This window comes from Humulus lupulus, chromosome 6 (genome assembly GCF_963169125.1).
Source record: "Humulus lupulus chromosome 6, drHumLupu1.1, whole genome shotgun sequence".
NCBI classification, from domain to species: Eukaryota; Viridiplantae; Streptophyta; class Magnoliopsida; order Rosales; family Cannabaceae; genus Humulus; species Humulus lupulus.
In genome coordinates this window covers 106,323,299-106,340,822 of record NC_084798.1, presented here as the reverse complement: position 1 = coordinate 106,340,822, position 17,524 = coordinate 106,323,299, and the positions used below count along the sequence as shown (strand labels likewise).

Here is a 17,524-nt window from a genome sequence, read left to right as displayed (position 1 = left end):
CCTTCGTCACTCCATACGGTGCGCCACTCTCTCTCTCTCTCTCCCTCTTTTTCCTCTTGGCCTAATCTTTTATAGTCGTCGCTCTGGTCATCATCAACACCAGCATTGTCTTCTTCTTTCAGGCTCTCATCTCACACACTCGCACTTTTCTTCTTCAAGTCTCATCTCACCCTCTCGCGACCTCTGTCTGTCATGATCCCTCACGTGCCAATCTGATCACTGACCCGCAAACGGACCGAAGCTACTTGCCACTGTCGCAACCAGTTCGCCACCGTCGACTATACAGGCATCGGTATCAATTCTGACGAACCCATCTGTCTTCTTATTTATTTTTGTTATCCCCAAGTTTGTGCCTTAGTGGTTTTGTGAAATATTTTTATGATTTTGTGATGCTGCTTTGTTTATGGTGTTGTGTTTATGAGTTTGTGAATTGTGCTGCTATCATTTTTCTGTGAAATATTATGTTCAAATTTGTGTATCGGTATGGTTGCAAAAGATCAAAGGGTATTGGGAATGGGAGAGGCACCGCCCATTTTCCCTTTCGACAAAAGAAAAGAAAAGGAAAAAAAAAATCAATCCTAGAGATTTTAGATGGATACCCTTACCCTCTATTGCAATTAATTTCAGTTGAAGGATGCGGTTTTGTTTTGTCTCCTGGTTTTGGGTTTTCTTTGTGATTTGATAGTTTGGTTTGTGGCCTTCTATCTAACTCTGGATCTCCCATTCTCTTTATTTAACTTTTTGTTGCTTTAATAAAAATGCAATGTTTACAGTGATTTTGGTTGACCTTTATTCTTTTGATTTTATGTTTTATTTATATTGGCTTTAGTTTTTTACTGAATCACCAAGTATGGTTAACCCAACAGGTGAAAATAAATACTATATCACTGCAAAGGGTCGTTCAAAGTGGGTCGCAAAGGTACAATACACCATCTATTTTGTTTTATTTCTTTTTCATGAGAATGACAACTGCAGTGTATAATGATTGCGCATCCCTTAAAGGAGAATGTTGCAATATGAAGTCATGAAAGTGACAACCACAGTGTATAATGATTGTCCTGAAAACAATGTAAATGACAAACTGTAGAGTGATGAAAAAAAAATATATGAAAATACTCTGCATCCCTTAAATGAGAATGTTGCAATACGAAGTTTATTTTTTCTTATTCTTATTCTTTTTTTTTTAAATGAAAACTTTATGTATGGCCTTTTATGTCATTATAGGGTGTGATATAATTATCACCAAGGACAAAGGTGTTTCTCGGGTACATGCAGAAATATTTGTTGAGGAGATGACTTCTGCTAATCCCCTGAAGACTTCTAGTTTGTCCAACAAAGTTCGAATTAAAGATTGCTCAAAGCAAGGAACATTTATTAACAAGAGCCTTGGGTCAAAGGAGAAAGTCCATGAGTTCCCATGAAAAGAAACAAGTTTAACAGATGGGAACCTGATTTCATTTGGAACTGGTAATGCAACGTACATGTATTCTTTCTTTATCTCCCTTGTTTTTTGCTCTTCTAAGTGTCGCTATTGTCAAAAGCAACAAGTAGGAAAGTTTTTTTGGATGGATTAAGTTGGAAAGTTTTTTGAGGAACTTGTGAGTTTATCAACATTATTGTCTCTTTGAATCCTAGCTGCCGCTGGATAGTCTAGATGTAGTTATATTTACTGTTGTATTTTTAGCAGAATCAACAAGCAAAAAAATTTAATTACATGTGCATATTTCTTGTGTACAAATTGGCAGGTTTTCTTTTGTTCCACTAATTATTTGGGTCTACTCTTTGGAGCCCAACCAAGCGAATCAACCCCTTAAAGATAAGCTTTCATCAATAGGTTAGTGAATAAATACTGCTAGCAACTTTTTTATACCAGGTACATTAGTTGCTAAAAGTTTCATTTTTGATTTTTTTTTCCTATAATAAATTTTGTTTCCCTTTGAAATAAAATGTCCTTATATTGCTGCTAATAAATTTATCGGTTGCTGGATATCAATGGTCTCTAAAGTTTTATTGCCACTATAGATTATATTTTTAAACTAATAAGAGAAACCTAATGCTTAGTGCTTACAAAGAGCAATTAACAAATTCAACTAAAGATTGATAAAGTAGAAAGCCTCCAATATCATAAATAAAAACTTCATTATATGATCTTTCTTTAAATTAATAAATTAGTATGCACCTCAGTACCTCACCTCAACTCCTTTAACTTTACAAATCAAGTATTGACTCTGTAGTTGGTTCTGCTGTTGAATATTAACACAGTCGTGGGATTTGTGAGTTAGTATAAACCTTATGCAGTAGCTTGGCATGTACTTTGTGTTAAACATGAATTTGGTTGGCATTTGAACTGAGTTTTTCAATAGTATACTTCTTGACAATTATAATTCATACGCACAAAAAGAAGGGATGGAAAATCACCTAGAAAAAAAGGGCAAGAATGAATTACAGATAAATGGGTGGTTCGTTGGATGTTTTAGTCTTAAATTATTAAAGACTTGTGTTTTTCTGATTTAATTAGCTATTGGAGTACTTGGTTGTAAGCATTAAGATGGTACCTTATCATCTTAACTTTTTGTATTCTATTTTTATCATTATAAGTAAACTAATCAGGTTAGTCTAGTTTTACGCAATCTATTTTGGCCACCAGACTTCGTACGGATCCTGTCTTTAAGTAATTTTATTGATTTTTTACACGTGATTAGAAACATTACATAATATTTCTTGATACCCCATTTGATTCCATCTACTGCTTGGCATTAGCACATAAAGTGAGAGTTACTTGGTATCTTCTGCTTTGATCCTAGGTGCTGATATTACTTACAATTTCGATCAAAAGTGCACCCATGTACTTGTTGATGAGCTGACTCCTCTTAGAGAAGAGTTACTAGATGCTATTGTGGCAAAGAAAGCTTGTGTTCGGATTAGCTGGGTCGAGGTAAACAAATATTTTTTTATATTCAGTTTGAAATGTTATTTGATTACATAAATTTATAAGTACATTAAAAAAATGTTACTATAGTTTATTTAACTTTTTCTTATTTTTGTATTGATTTTTCTGTAGAGAGTTGCAGAAGAAAAGATTTGCAATGAAATCCCTAGCTGCAGCAAGTAAGTTTTTATTATAGATATTGACTATTCTGGGTAGATTTGCAATGATCACTCTAATCAAAGTATCACTTCGGGTCTTTATCAGCCATACTCCAACTCTCTCTGCGGAAGGTGTATCAGTCAAACTTGCAGACCAGGGAACTCATGAAAACTGTATGGAAGGATACACGTTTGTGTTGGACTCGATAAATAGTGTAAACTTTTGGCTCTCCCTTTAATCTCTAAGAAGACTATATATATATAATGTGCATACATTATAACTTTTGTGTTGATAGTTGAGTATGCCTATTACAATAATCCACTCAAATCATACAGGCAGGAGGGTCAACTACAATCATAATAATTTTTAAATTTTAGGGCAAGATGTGATTAAAAGCTTCAAGATGTATATTCTTGTGTAAACTACACAATCACTACAATCTAATTTCAATTGTTTGGTTTGTTCTTGCTTACAAATACAGTATAAATATCGGAATCAGTTGTGGTCCCTCTTAGAACTAACTGGAGCAAAGATTTTTTCCATTGAAGGGTTTAGTTCAAGCAGCCAAGTATGGATTTCTCTTTTAAGGAAGCCTATTTTGCTTCATATATTAATTGTTGTTGTTGATTTTTTTTAAAAGTATTTTTATCCTATTTTTATTAAAATAAACAAAAACTTGTGGGAATTATTTTATTTGGCGTCTGCTTTCTAGAAAGTAGGGTTGTATGCTTCGCATTGTTCAAACTTATCCCATCTTTCAGAAGTATCTGAAACATTTTGAATGAATTTTTTCAGGAATCGAAGCATGAAGAGAACAATTATGTTGTTTGTGTCATCCCTGGAGGGTCACCCTACAAATTTGATTGCTTCAATAAACTCAAAGTATCTAGTGTGAAGGAAATAGACTTGATGCGTGCCGTTTTAACTGGGACGTTGGATCAATCCATTTTGATATCACCTTGCGGTGAGTTTGTTTTGCATGTGTTTATATAAATTACAGCTTTGCATATTGTCTCTCTTTCCAACAATTTTCTGTTTCTTACAAAAAGTAAATTCTCTGCTCATTTGGTTAATTGTTGCCCAAGTTATTGCTGTAGCTGATCAAATGCTTCCAAAAGTCAATGGCCTTGGGTTTCTTGTTGGTAGAGAGTAGAATGCTCTCAAACTAAGCTAAAGCTGATGTGTCTAATTTAATGCGGTATAGAAAGTGGTAAAATTAGAATAAACTGTTCTCTGATGTGTCTAATTTAATGGCTATGAAAAGGTTAGAATAAACTGGTAAAATTAGTATAATTGCAGTTACATATCCTGTTATTACTTTGTATACGATTTTCTCTTTTTATTAAAGATACTCTCTTGCATCTCTTGTTTATAATCAACTTTTTTTTTTATATCTCTTCCCTTAGAACACTAGGCAATATATATAATAATCACTTGATATGTATATGTCAGATTTTATCACTTCCATGGCAGTATTGTTTTGCTAAGCAAGTTTTTTCTGTGTAAAGATTTTATAAAACATTCGCTGTTTCCAATGTAGATTTCTCAAGGCTGACAGTATTTATAAGAAATTCATTTGTCTTTTAATGATAATTCTTGAGCACTTCTTTATATCTGTACAAGAGAACACATACAGAAAAATTCTTATCCGTCTCTATGCCTACACCAAATTTCTCCTCTTTATAGATTTTACTTTTTTTTATATTGGTTTATATAACTATTCCCATTCATTAGTTTATTAAAGTTCTCATTTCTTACAATATATATATATGTATAAATGTATATATTTATCGAGAGAGAGATGTGCACAGTGCGTAGTTTTCTACTTAGTACTCTCAGTGTCGACATTTATAATTTTGTCCTTGAAGATCAATGCATATTTGCATATCCATCTAATTTATTTTTGTTTTTTTCTTTTTGGTTTGTTCTACCAAACTTTTTCACTTGCATGCACGTTTTTGGTTCCCATTATAAAAAAAAAACGACTATCGTCATTTACTTTTCTCTCCATATTATACATTTATGGTTTTTATTTCGTAAAGAATCTGTATTATATCTTGTTATTAGCTTGTTGTTATCTCATCTCTTTAGGAGTATTTCAACCATTGTTTTCTTCTTCTTTTTGTTTGCTTTTAGTTTGGCTGGTAATTATTCCAAGTCAACTAATACTCATTTTTGGTGTATACATGACCTTTCTGCATCTTCTTTGCCATGCCACTTAGTGTCAAATTTGGGTTTGTTGAATTGGTTGTAGTGTCTTTTATAGGGTTATGTATATTCTTCCCCGTGCCATATATGATATCATGGTTTGTTTGGATTGAGTCATGTTTCTTTCTTCTTCATTTTATTTGGTTGTTAGTTGTATTATTGTTTTGCATTAGTGACCCAGATTCACATTTCTTTCAAAAATAGCTTTGAAAATATATGTTATATCAACTCCAAAAATTAATGGGTTATATTTATATATATTTTCTTGTTTATCTATTTATCTTTGGCGTATATTAAATAACATATAACAATTGCTCATGGTTGCCACAACTACTATATTGCATTGTACTTTAACTTTCTGTTATGTAGCTAACCCTTGATTTCTCCTTCTATGTTCTGCATAATTTTTTGTTTTTTTACTAATGTAATTTGTACATTTGTTATGTGTGGAATTGTGGTAAAACTCTATGTGCTTTCTGATGCGAACCTTTTTTAGCTGGCTATGATTGTTATAATGTACAATAGTTTCTTTTAACTTGAAAGACTGGAGCTAGAGGTGATGCTGCAAAGAGGAGTGAAGTTTGAGATAGAAGCATTATCTGTGCGTGCATTATCCTTCTTATCAGAGGAGTACATACCATCTAAAATTCAAGGTGGGTTCTACATCTAATCTTTTGAAAATTATATGTATTTTTCAAGTAGGAGCCTAAATAGTTTAGTCGATGGGTTGTTTGCATAAGTGTTACATTAGCAAAATTAACGTTTTATGAATAAAATAACACTATTGTGAATCACTGTAATTTTCCTTCGAATTGAAAAATGAGAAAAAATCAGAAGTAAATCATTCTTAAATTTTATCTTCATTATTGCTAACATTTGATGAAATGACTTATTTAAGTCTTGGACTCATCTCTGCCATTCATTGGAATAGTATTCAGAGGCTCTATTGTAAATCTCACCTTATTTGACTCATCTCTGCAATTCATCAACCTTGTTTGACACTTCTAGCATTTTTTTTTTAAAAATATTATACAATATTTGAAGGATCTAATATGTGTGGATTTTATTATTTATTTCTCTTCATGTTTTTATTTCATATTCCTCTGTTGATATTAATTAGCTTTTCACTTTAGATGGAAAACACCAATAGTTGGCTAAGAGAATAAACGAAATTTTGTGTTTATGTTCTAAATGTAATTTAGTGATAGTATAAATAGATTTTCCCTAGCATAGTATAGATTCCAGAAATGTGGTAAAATTAGTATTGTACCTCTACTAATCTTGGCTAAAAGTAATCCCTTTTTCAAGTGTTTGCTTCCTAGTCTGAATCAAGATTTATTTACATACTATTATTAAAACTTTACTGGAAATTGACTTATCCTCTTCATATCCTAAAGGTCAATTATAAGACAAGGAATTCTCATAATTATCATAAAAAAAACTTTCTTTCTTTGATAAAGCATATCTATGAAGCTATTGATAAAAAAAAAAAGCTAGTTTGATTTATAATTTAGCTTTATATGAAAAAAGGATGTGGAAAAAGTTACAAAATGAGGTGAAATTAATGTAGAGGCACATATCAAGGACTCAATAATGTATGACTATGAATTATCATTATCAATGCCCATGTAATATCTATCTTTTTTCACATAATGGTTAATCATTATAATAACAAACAAGTTCTTAGAAGAAATCCACACTTGAATAGTCTTAATCAAACTTATGGTATAATTAATAAAAACACTAGTGATTATCTGGTAGTTATTGTTGTTTGTATTTTCTTGTTTAAATTGTATTGATTATTCATACATTGATCATTCAAATCATATAGGCATGTACAAGCGTTTAGGAGTTTGTTCATTTGTTAGGCATGATTTATTTAGATTTGCAGTTATAACTGTTCACGACCTCTATCTTATTTCATAGAAAGAAATTTAAGTAGTGGCGTTATTATTCAGGAACATGTTGATATTGATTCTAATCATTACTAGCCAATGCACATTTATGGCTCTTAAAACCAAAAATAAATATCAGTTGTGACTTTGCCTCAATGTATTTTATAAGATGTTAATAGAGAGAGAACCATATCACCACCAAAAAATGTTTATGAAATAGTGTAAGTAGTATGAACAAGGTCTATAGACTCTATACGTATTGTTCGCACAACATACCAGGAAATTCTGTTTAGCATCACAGGTTGTTACTACTCATTAAAAATATTTTGCTCCTGTTTTCTTTTAAAACCCTTGTTGGGTTGGTGCCTTTTTTTAGGTGACAAATAATGAATTTGTGTCTAAAAAAATGATGTTTCTGTTTCTTGAATTGCATGTCATACCATTCAGTATTTTGTTAAAGCAGCCAAGAACAGATGACACTGCATCTGTTTTTGTTTCGTTTTGGCAAAGTTAATCCCATTGCTTATTGGTCTAATTGTTATGAAGCCAAGAAGTTCCCAATCATTTCTTCCCATACTTTTGACTCAACTGGCCATCCCTTCAACATTTCCAGGTTGTTATGGAGGGTTGTCCTGTTTTCTGATCTTGTACATGTTTGGTTTTCAGGTTGTACAGTTATTTTAGTTAATGCTATGCTCTCAGACTACAGAATTTGTTTGCTTGCTGTTTTTTTATTTTGCTGGTTTGTTTTCTAATTATTGTCTTGAATAATGATCGTTCATAATGAAGATCATTTTTTAGTGTTTAGATTTCAAAAAAAAAAAAAAGTATATGGTTGCTTAGTACTTTTTTCTAATACTAAGAGTCTAAGAACTCTACTTTTTGTCTTCAGTACACTCCTGCAATAGATATTTGGATCATAGGATGTATTGGCTGCATAATGATTGTCTTTCAGGGTCATTTATTGATTATTTTGTTGATTTTTCATTGGTGGTTCTATTAAATTTGACATTTTTCTTTTTCTTCGTAGTTTTTTTATTGGATTTATTGCTTAAAATTTTTCAAGAATCACTTTGCAGTCAGTTTTGGGACAGAGAAAGTTTTGTTGCTGGTCCTATTTGGTGTCTTTTTTGTAGCCTAGAAGGTGAATTTCCCTTCAGGACTGTGGAACTTATTCTCCTCTTATGAGATATGAGATTCGATGGATCTACCCTAGAAATAATAGTATCATTCTAAATGCTTTTGTAACTCAATTTTGAAGGCTTTGTGTTGGGCAGCTATAGAATATTTTGGGCTGAAAGTAATAACTTTTCAATATGTTGATTATTTAAGACTCCTTGAATACTTAAAGAACATTTTGTTGTTGATGACAGTTTTGAATGTTTTAAACTAATTTGTGGATTGTTAATACAATGTTGAATGTTTTTACTTTTTGTTATTTGAAAATCAAGTTCATTTGATGATGCTAGTATATATTAGAAAGCTAATTTTAATTAAATAAAAAAAAATAAAATATAATAGAATAAATTAGTGTTATATAAATAAAATATATAATGAGAATTTAAACTTATCTAAATATTAAAATAATATGAAAATTGTGTTATAATATCTATTACAATAACACTTTTTATGCAAAGAATTGTGTTATGTAAACTTCATTATATAACACAAATAATGTGTTATACTAAAGTGTAGTATAACACAAAAAATGTGTTATACTAAAGTGTAGTATAACACAAATTTATAAGTATTGAAATGTGTTATATAATTGACTATAAATAACATAATTAAACACTTATCTATGTATTAAAATAACACAGAAAGTGTGTTATCGTTGGCAGTATAATAACACATCTGTATAACAATGATAAAGTGTTATGTGAACTACCCTGACCTACGATAACATAGTCGGTCTTAACACGTCAAAAAGTGTTATGGTATGTTTTGATAACACATTTTCGGTGTTATTAAAAGAATTTTTTCTTGCAGTGTTAAAACCTAGCTCTAATTATGAACAACTAGCCGAGGGTCATAACTCATGCAATGACTAAATCAATTGACGACTTTATAGTTGTAGCTTCTAATAATATAAGATTATAGTTATGAGAGTTCAACTATGATTTTCTAGTGGAATAATTTATAGTTAATAAATTAATTAATGGAACTGAGAGTTTGTGAAATTAAATAAATTATTGGAGCTTAGAACTTCAGGTTTATACTGTCCTCGTACTAGCTCGATAACATATAGGTAAGATTTTGATATTAAAAGGAAATAATTAAAAATATAAAGTAATATTTTTAATCTCACAAAATAATATTATTTGTGAAATAATATTTAAAATACTATTTGTGAAATTAATTTTTTATTTGAAATTAATTTAATAATATTTATTTTTGTGGTATAATTGCATAAAGCATAATATAACATGATAACTGTCTAACAAATAGCATTTTTTAGGGATAAAATATCATAGGGCCCATAGACCTGTAGTTGGCCCCAACCGCAGTCCAAATGGATTGTGGCCCACACATTGGCCTAATGAGATTAGGGCTAGGTATTCTTTTGATTGTTATATAAATAGAACACAACATCAAGATAAAAGATAAGACATCATATGCTTTTTCCCATTATTTTCCAAGAGAGAAAAATAGAGAACTTTGTTCTTTCTGTAATGTGAGATGAACACTCTCTCATTTATTGAGATTCAAAAGTGTGTTCTTGTGTATCCTACCAAATAGCATACACATCCACCAGTCTCCTTCTTTTTGTGCGAACCATAGTATGGAAGATGGTGGGTTAGGAGGATAAAACACTAGTTGATATACACGTGTTCTACATCAACAAAAAAGTATTTGTATTTTTTCATTTGATTCAAATTCATGTCGCATGAGAAAGTTCCCATTTTAGTTATGGTTCCTAGAGTGATTCATTCTTATGCTTTAATAATTGTTAGTATTGCATTGAAATGTTATCCCATGCTTCTCTTGCAATGTCACTCACATGATCAAAAACCAACACCATCAATCAACAAGAGAAATGGGTGTCTTGGTGTTCTCCTTTGTTGTTGCCTTCTCCTTAAGTTTATTGTCTACAATTCAAAAATAAAACTTACACAAGTTTATTGAAAATAAAAAGAATTAAAGAAATAAAAATATTAACAAGTCATTTTATTTACCTTCTTCAAGAAACTCATATGGTTGTATAGCATCCATATATTCTCTTGTTTGAATCCCTTCATGAAACCTCTTCAACCAATATGTTCATGATATACCAAATATACACAAAATATTCGATAATTTCAACACTAATTTATCATAGTAGATAATTTAAGCAAGCAATATTTCTCAATTTTCTTTTACAGTGCCAAATTGCAAATCTTTATCCTAGGATAAAAAAATCATAGCTTAAATTAGCAAATAACAATAATATAAAATACAAAAAATAAAATAACAATAATACAAAATATATCTCATTATAATATGCGTATATGTATGCACATATATAAGCAGTGTTATGCATATATATATATATATATATAAATAAATGAAAGTAATAAGCACACACATATATATATATATATATAAATAACAATATGAGTAATATGTGTATGTATATGTATGAGAAATGTTGAGTGGGGTATTGTGAAAACATGCAACTTGGGCCCAATAGTTTAAAATAAAAATAAAGTATTTTTATACAATCTTGAAAATAAAATATAAGTTCCACTATATCCATTTAGAAATACTTAATAAATTTCTAGTTTCCTTTAGAAAATAAATTTTCTAAATTAATAAAAAAATCATGTTTAAATGTGAGAATTTATAATTTAAAGTGTGGGAAAAATGTATTTTCACTTATATTATTCAAGACTTGAATTATTTAGGTGCAAGACTCTTAAATTTGGAACAAAACAATTATTTTTGCATAATAACACAAAATTTCAACAACTATTTATTTTGTCTAAAAATCATAAGTGAATTTAAACCAAAATATTTTCTCATTTAAAAAAAAACTGCACCTAAATAATAATGTGAAACTTCATATTTACATTTTTAAAAATATCACTTTTACATAGATATAACTTAGGGTATAATTTATTTAATGTACTCACATTATTTATCTCATTTAAAAGACATTTCTTATTTTTAATCAAAAATTCCATCAACTATTAATTCATTCAAAATCACATACTTGGATTAAAAACTATATTTTCTTCATAAAATATACTAAAAAATCTGCATGTATTAATTTGAGAAAAACACCATTTAAATGTGAAATAAAATGTTTTTTTATTTACTTAAAAATCAAATAGCACTTGAGGCATTACATGTGCATTTCAAAACAATGTTTCACCATTATAATCACAAATTATAAAAAAAACAACAAGCATAATTTCACCAAATCATGTGTAAACAATGCTCATAAATTGCTTTTATCCATTTAACTGCTTACTCTAACATTCACCTACAATTGAACATCACATTATTACATCTAGCATGAAATTTAATCAACATGAAATCAAACACCAAATAAGACCTTCTGCTGAAACCCTCATGCTCAACATCTCTTTCTTTTACTTTTTTACAAGAATATGTAAAAGACAACATTATCATAACATAGGCCAAACCAAACTTATGCCCTAGCATGTGTCTATTAACATTCTTGCATTCTTTTTACATAAACCGAGGATTTAAAATAACCATGAAAAACATAACCATAAGATTTCATACTTCATGTATAGCCAAAAGTTTCTATTCATGCTTGCCTATATACACCACACGCCCAAGCATACACAAGCACATAAAATCATAGAGTCCACATGCCTAGGCAATATAAACTTCATTGAAAATCCCTCAAAAAACTTCTCATAACTAATCAATATGCATATTCCTTATAGCCACAACAATAAAATAATGTCATAAACCACAATTTCAAAATAAAACCTCATTCCATCATTCAAAATCAATATCCTCATGAAAACAAAACAACAAGAACCAAAGTGACAAGAACAACCACCATACGTCAAGATTTCCATTACCTCTTTTGCTAGCACTCAAGGACCAAAACAATGGCCACCACCTTGATCAAATCCCCCTAGGGATGGGGGTCTCATTGTAATGGGTTCGATTTTGGATAGAGAGAAAACTATTTGTACTCAGAGCAATCTAAACACTGCCTAAGAATACACCATTGAAGCTTGCAACCACAAGCTTGCAATCCTCTTAATACCAGAGACTCGTCGACTCGGTTCTTTTATAACCTGAACCACGTAAAACTCCTTGTGTTCTTACAGTTTATTTTATTAATCTCTCCTATTAAGGTTGATAGCAAAAAATGCAGTCAACAATACTTGTTCTACTCTTTACATGATAATTATGAATTATGTATTATTGTGCAAATCATAGAATTAATAAGACATTTTTATTCCAACCCCAATTAAGTAAAACCTATATGTGAATTATTTTTGAGATTGGTTTGTAATTAATTACACACATAAAACAAATAAAAGACAGTCTTTTATTGTAATCATTCAATGCTTCTCTCCCTGTTTATATAGTCTGTACATTAAAATTAACCAAAAGACCTTTCTCTAATAAAGGCTAAAAAATCGCATAATCGTTTAGCTAATACATAGAGATGTATGTTGAACATTTTAATGTTCAAAGCTAAAGGAAATAATAAATAGTAAGTCAAAAATTCATTGACATTTATTTTAGATATGTTTAACTGTGATCAAATGGAAAGAAAATTTATAGAAATGTTTTATGCAACATTCAAAGTAATGTTACTTAGAGACTTCTTTGATCTGATCAAAAGGATGTCTGAACTCGAATTTAAAATTCAAGTAGTTTGTATGTGATCTTGGAATTCAAACCCAACTCACATACAACTAGAATGCTAATCAAAATTAGTATTTTAGAAATTGAATATAATCATATTAGATAAGATTAAATAAATATTGAGTAGTCATTATCATCTTTATTAATTCTATAATTTTAACACTTGTTATACTCTTTACATGGTTGATTGTACAACACCAAAGACTTAGAAGTTGGGATTCACAAGTGGTTATGTGAATACATTGAAAATTTTCCATGAAGTCATTTAGTGAAATAGTTTAATAATCATAAAAGATTACAAAACATTTTAATAACCATTTAGTTAAATATATGTCTATAATTATCAATAGTTCAATATCATATTCTTAGTGGAGTAATCATGAGAATAATAAATATGATTCAAATAGCCTATTTAATTACTCGTAGCTGTTATATATAAGATTTTGTGGTGAAACATATAAATTTGAAATGTCTAAAAAATTTCTAGATTAATGTGTTTCCTCCACAGTTTTGGAATTTGATTCTGATATCAATCTTTGAAGATTTAATATCATATCATTCATTGGGATTTTAGGTCTCTGGAAAAATGCACATACATATAAACTCTATTATATTTAAGATACTCAAAAACTAAGTCCTTATAATTATTCAATGACTCAATCCATAATGGATTGATAGCTGCTGAATATTCCCACTGTTTAACAAATGACAATTAGAAAATGTTGACCCTCATTTTGGTCAACGACACAGAGTCTAGAAAACGACAGAAAAATAATATAGAGCTTGAGAAAACAATCTAATGGAAAATAAAGAACACAGAGAATTATAGTGGTTCGACCCCAGTGATTGGTAATAACCTACATCCACTTGATACTATTATTGGTATTGAGCTCCAAAGGTGTGATCAAAGAACTAGGGTTCCTGAGTTTCACAGATCTTAGAAGAAGAAAACAATACAAACGATGGATAATAGTAATATAATTCAGAAAAAGAGAAAAAGATCCCCTTCCTTGAGCTAATTCTTGTGTATTTATAGGCTCAAGAGGGGTTACATGAATCAAGTAATAATATCTTCCCTTAATAAACAGATCTTCAGGTCATAATGAAGAGATATTCTTAGATATCATTACAACGGTACAGATCTTTGCATAAATGAACGGAGTATACGACCAGTCTGGTCGTATATAAAACTCGATCTCCGCATGTAGAAATATTTCTGGTCAATGGGCGAGCAGTTTCTCTGCCATGTGTTCGGCCATGTGTCGAAAATTCTTGCCACGTCATCAACAACTGTTTTTTGGATAAACAGAAAATATAACATTCGATACATTAAATAGTCTATCACTGAGTTGTAGGAATGTTGTCCCATGTCCTCTTTTTTAGTAAAAGAAAAAATGGACATTTATTATTTAGATAGTACATCCTCCTTTTCATGAAGGCAAAAAGCCTTTCCTGGATTTTTTTAAACTAATGTATTTAAGCTTCTTATATATATAAGTTGCTTGAGACAGAGCCTAAGGATTGCTCTTTCAATCTCTATAGAATTGAATGTACAGAACATTCTTGGCCATTCTAAATCCAATATTTAGAAATGTTCAGCAAACCATTTCTTTCCTGTTGACAATTTCTCTACATCATTCCTAATGATTAGAACGTTGTCAATATGAAGAATCAGAATCACAACAGAATCTTTCTGCTCGAGATCTTCAATTGTCATGTCACCCATTATAGTAAAGACTACTTAGACACTCATTTAAATTTAATCTCATAATCCATGCATAAAGCAGTGGATAAGAGCCTATAAACAAATTCAAGTTTGGTTGTAGTAGAAGATATATATTCAAGTAATAAATTCTTCTTTCTGTTCATAGCCTTTTGCTATTAACCCAACTTTGAAAAGACTGTACTTTCCTCTGTTCTCCTCTTCATCTTGAATATATTGTTTCAAACTGAAGTTCAATGAACTTAAGCTGGATGTTCAAGAATCTAGATGTCATAGAATTCCAAATTTCATTTCTTGACTCATGGTGTTTCAACTATTGATTTCTGTAAATCTTTCCATTTCATATACTAGTATGTGAATGAAGTATAATTAGATTGTGCTACTCACAATTTAACTATATTTACATTTGTAATGGAGTAGTTACTAACTAACACTCTCACTACAACTATGCCTTACAGAATTCGTGATATTCTTTGGTTTTATCATTGTTAATTATCAGTAACTTTCTTACTTGACTTGCAGTCATGATTTCTAGTTTAACTTAACTAGAAAATATACTGATTATAATAATCATGCTTCATTATTGTATCATTAAAGAGATACAAACTCTTTTGTAATCTTTTATGATTATTAAACTATTTCACTAAATGACTTCATGGAAAATTTTCAATTTATTCACATAACCACTTGTGAATCCCAACTTCTAAGTCTTTGATGTTGTACAATCAACCATTTATAGAGTATAACATGTGTTAAAATTGTAGAAATAATAAAGACAATAATGACTACTCATTATCTATTTAATCATATATAATATGATTATGTTCAATTTCCAAAATACTAATTTTGCTTAGCATTCTGATGTATGCTAGTTGGGTTTGAATATCAAGTTCACATGCAAATTACATGAATTCCAAATTCGGGTTTACACTTTCTTTTGATCAGATCAAACAAGTCTCTAAGTGACTTTACTTTGAATATTGCATAAAAAATTTCTACAAATTTTCTTTGCATTTGATCAAAGTTAAACATATCTAGAATAGATGTCAATCAAAATTGACTTACTATTTATTATTTCCTTTACCTTTGAACATTAAAAGGTTCAACATACATTAGCTAAATGATTATGTAATTTTTTAGCCTTTATTAGAGAAAGATCTTTCGGTTAACTTTAATTAACAGACTATATAAATTGGGAGAGAACCATCGAATGGTTGCAATAAAAGACTGTCATTTATTTTTTTTATGTGTCTAATTAATTATAAGTCAAACTCAAAAATAATTCACATATATGTTTCACTTAATTGGGATTGGAATAAAAATTGTCTCATTAAATCTATGATTTGTGGAATAATTCATAATTCATAATTATCATTTATACACCGGAGTACGTATATTTCAAAAATAACAACATAATTTATTATTGAAAAGAAATACTAAACGTGTTCATTCATCAAATAAGGAATCTAAAAACATAGTTTCTAGAAAAACAACTTATTAATTTCTTTCATAATGAAAATCAACTATTTCAAAATGAAAAAAATTAAATTGTTTTAAACTAAATAAAATAAATTTCTAAACTAATCTTTTCTTTATTCAATTGTCTTCATCATTTCTTATTCGCTTTGGTTTCAATGCATCTACTCTTTCTCTCAAAAGATTTTTGCATCCCTGAAAACAAGAGCATATGAAAAATACTATTAGTGGCATAATTTTGAATCAAGCATTCAAAAATATTAAATAAGAGTTTTTTTGAGTAAATCGAATTTATCCCGTATTTCAAAAATAGAGCATGTGCTATACCATCATCCTCTATCATTGCTTACATCTTGTATGCAGTTTCAATAACCATATATCTTTCCTTAATGTCACCATGCATGGTTGATACCATTCATTGACGTGCCAGGTGATTCGATCTAATCCATTCACCATATTTTTCATGTTCATCAAAGCTAGAGGAAAAACTTTGTTTCTCTAGTGGTAGATCATAGATCGCTCCATACAAGTTTTGTGTTCTGAAGGCATTATGAATCCCATCGTACAAACTTTTGATGTTGTTAAGATTAAATGGAATCCTTTCCAAGAGTTTGTCAATGAGGTAGGTTTAATTTTCCAAGTTTTCAAATACAAGATCATGATTAAGAGGATTAACCATTGTTGCTGCAAATAAATAAATAAAATATAATGAATTAAAACATATAATAAATATTAGAATTTATTTGAAAAGGTAAATATGATGCATGAATGGAGACCATGGGACATATTGTCATGACTCCCTCTCCCACTCACTATTTTATAAAAGTGTGTTTTTCACAAAATCAATATTTTTTAATTTAGTTGTAAAAATAAATTTAATTATTTTTACCAAATGATATTCTATTAACTACTAATCTAATTAAGCAAAACCAAAAATGAAATTGTGCCCTTAATTCTAATTCTAATTTTGATTTAATTAAGAGAATACCATTTCTATTTTCATAAAACATTTTCATTAAAACAACAAATTAAACAACTTTAATTTTGATTTACCTTCTTAACTAATTAAGACTAAATTTATTGTTATATGAATTATCATATATAAACATATAACAAAAATATAGGATGTTCCTAATAGCATGTGTCATGCATGCTAGTTACATACTGTGTGGGTATATGAATGACATGTTATAATGCATTGTAAAATATTAAACATTTTAATCACATTTAAAAATTTATAATAAATAAATAAAATAAAAGCGGGTATGGTAACTTTTGGGTGTTTTTAGAAAA

The 17,524-nt window shown here is 29.5% G+C and overlaps 1 pseudogene; it reads left to right on the top strand.

Annotated features, from left to right (window-relative positions):
• The first annotated feature begins 336 nt into the window (after positions 1-336).
• Positions 337-8,617, top strand: LOC133782420 (nibrin homolog; annotated as a pseudogene).
• Positions 8,618-17,524: the final 8,907 nt, after the last annotated feature.